Genomic DNA, 3,358 nt, shown 5'->3' with positions numbered 1-3,358 from the left:
ATAAATATTTTCAATTGTTATATCTTCTTCTTGGATTGATCCCTTGATCATTATGTAGTGTCCTTCTTTGTCTCTTGTAATAGTCTTTATTTTAACGTCTATTTTGTCTGATAGAGAATTGCTACTCCAACTTTCTTTTGATTTCCATTTGCATGGAATATCTTTTTCTATCCCTTCACTTTCAGTCTGTATGTGTTCCTAGGTCTGAAGTGGGTCCCTTGTAGACAGCATATATACGGGTCTTATTTTGTATCCATTTAGCCAGTCTATGTCTTTTGGTTGGAGCATTTAATCCATTTACATTTAAGGTAATTATCGATATGTATGTTCCTATTACCATTTTCTTAATTGTTTTGGGTTTGTTATTGTAGGTCTTTTCCTTCTCTTGTGTTTCCTGCCTATAGAAGTTCCTTTAGCATTTGTTGTAAAGCTGGTTTGGTGGTGCTGAATTCTCTTAGCTTTTGCTTGTCTGTAAAGGTTTTAATTTCTCCGTCAAATCTGAATGAGACCCTTGCTGGGTAGAGTAATCTTGGTTGTAGGTTTTTCCCTTTCATCACTTTAAATATGTCCTGCCACACCCTTCTGGCTTGCAGAGTTTCTGTTGAAAGATTAGCTGTTAACCTTATGGGGGTTCCCTTGTATGTTATTTGTTGCTTTTCCCTTGCTGCTTTGAATATTTTTTCTTTGTATTTAATTTTTGATAGTTTGATTAATATGTGTCTTGGTGTGTTTCTCCTTGAGATTAACCTGTATGGGACTCTCTGTGCTTCCTGGACTTGGGTGGCTATTTCCTTTCCCATATTAGGGAAGTTTTCAACTATAATCTCTTCATGTATTTTCTCAGTCCCTTTCTTTTTCTCTTCTTCTTCTGGGACCCTATAATTCGAATGTTGGTGTGTTTAATGTTGTCCCAGAGGTCTCTGAGACTGTCGTCAATTCTTTTCATTCTTTTTTCTTTATTCTGCTCTGCGCTAGTTATTTCCACTATTTTATCTTCCAGGTCTTCTCCGTTCTTCTGCCTCAGTTAGTCTGTTATTGCTTCCTTCTAGAGAATTTTTAATTTCATTTATTGTGTTGTTCATCATTGTTTGTTTGCTCTTTAGTTCTTCTAGTTCCTTGTTAAACGTTTCATGTATTTTCTCCATTCTATTTCCAAGATTTTGGATCATCTTTACTATCATTACTATGAATTCTTTTTCAGGTAGACTGCCTTTTTCCTCTTCATTTGTTTGGTCTGGTGGGTTTTTACCTTACTCCTTCATCTGCTGCGTATTTCTCTGTCTTCTCATTTTGCTTAACTTACTGTGTTCGGGGTCTCCTTTTCACAGGCTGCAGGTTCGTAGTTCCCGTTGTTTTGGTGATGCCCCCAGTGAGTAAGGTTGGTTCAGTGGGTTGTGTAGGCTTCCTGGTGGAGGGGGCTGGTGCCTGTGTTCTGGTGGATGAGGCTGGATTTTGTCTTCCTGGTGGGCAGTACTGCATCCAGTGGTGTGTTTTGGGGTATCTGTGACCTTATTATGATTTTAGACAGCCTCTCTGCTAATGGGTGGAGTTGTGTTCCTGTCTTGCTAGTTGTTTGGCATGGGGTGTCCAGCACTGGAGCTTGCTGGTCGTTGAGTGGAGCTGGGTCCTAGCATTCAGATGGAGATCTCTGGGAGAGCTCTTGCAGATTGATATTACGAGGGGCCGGGAGGTCTTGGTGGACCAATTTCTTGAACTCGGCTCTCCCACCTCAGAGACTCAGGCCTGACACCTGGCCGGAGCACCAAGACCCTGTAAGCCACACGGCCCTTTCAGCCTCGATTCATGTGCTTCCCACCACTCCACCAGCTCCTGCCTCCATGCCTCCCTCCCTTTCAGTTTGATCTTTACTTCCTACACTGGGTGGGGGGTGGAGGGCAGTGCAGAGGATGCCAGTGGGCAGCTGCCCCGCCACGTCCTTGTCCGCACCCCCGCCAGGCTTGCCAGGTCCCTCCCAGTTACGGGGCAGGGTTCGCAAAGACAGCCCGACCGCCGGACAGACCCACAGACCTGGCTAGGAGGGAGGAGGCGGAGCAGGCACAGCTCTCATTTTGTTTAGAGCCTGCTCTCCTGTCCTGTGCCTACACAGCGTCATGCAGCTGCAGCAGCTGCTTGAAAGCAGGTTGTTCATGACAATTTATATCAATCAAGCTGTAGAGGATGCTGAGGTCTTTTATTTTATCTCCTGGAGGTTTCAGGGCAGACAAAAGAAAACGATCAACTGTAAGTAGCTAGGCATTTCTTAACAGACTCACGTAACAATTCATAGTCAAAAAGACAGTTCAACTTTGCCATAGCAACAAATCCATTTCCTCCAGTGAGGTAGGCCCTGGCAAGGTTATTAGCTGCCCTCATAGCTCAGCATACACTTGGCCTCCGGGCTGCAGGCTCTGTGTGAGGTGCCCTATGCAATTTCAAATTCAGGCCCAATGAGCTCCTGAAGTGTCATTTGGATTCCAGGCTTGTCAGATGGTCCCAAGGCTCAGTCCTACCCCAAGGAAGTCACTGAGTAGGTGGTGCTTCTCCCCGTCCCCCTCAAGGGTGATGCTCGGTTTGGGGGATGTATGGGGAGGCTGCAACAGCCTGGATTCATCCGTGCTCCTTGGAGAAGGTTTTTCTTTTCATGGAGCAGGCAAGGGCAAAAATAATCTAAAGCAGGAAAGAGAGGAGTCCAGAGTGAGTAGAAGAGAAGAAGATCAGAGCATCTGGGGCCTTGCATGGGAGCCAGTCTCTCTGCTTCTCCAGAGCATGACCCCCTGCACCCAGCACCCTGCAGAATGGGCTGAGGGCAAGGAAACAACTCTCACTGCCCCAGCCTGACCCCCTGCACGCAGCACCCTGCAGAATGGGCTGAGGGCAAGGAAACAACTCTCACTGCCCCAGCCTGACCCCTGCACCCAGCACCCTGCAGAATGGGCTGAGGGCAAGGAAACAACTCTCACTGCCCAAGCCTGACCCCAGACTGCCACTGCCTTCTCTAGAGCTCTCCAGCCTCTCCCAGAGGTAATGCAGCCCCTCAGGTCTTAAATAAAATGATGACTGCTGTTACTGAGGAGAAAGAGCAACCAGAAATCTCCAAAGACTCAGGGAAGAAAAGGGGTGGCCCTCAGCCCAGGCGTGAAGAAGGGGTAGGCCTTCAGCATTATTTGGGCCCAGCCTGATCCTGCCAAGGCCTGGAGAGTAACAGTCCAGTTCAAGTTGGAGGTCAGACGTTCAAGAAGAGCCCCAGGAAGGAGGTTAGGGAGAAGGACCCAAGATCCTGAGAGTAAGGCCTCCTCTTCCACTTGACCCCGCCATCTTCTTTCCTACCATCATCCTCGCCTGAGGTTATGCCTGGGTG

The sequence above is a fragment of the Balaenoptera acutorostrata genome, chromosome 2, assembly GCF_949987535.1.
Source record: "Balaenoptera acutorostrata chromosome 2, mBalAcu1.1, whole genome shotgun sequence".
Classification (NCBI taxonomy): domain Eukaryota; kingdom Metazoa; phylum Chordata; class Mammalia; order Artiodactyla; family Balaenopteridae; genus Balaenoptera; species Balaenoptera acutorostrata.
Note: the sequence above shows the minus strand (reverse complement) of the source record.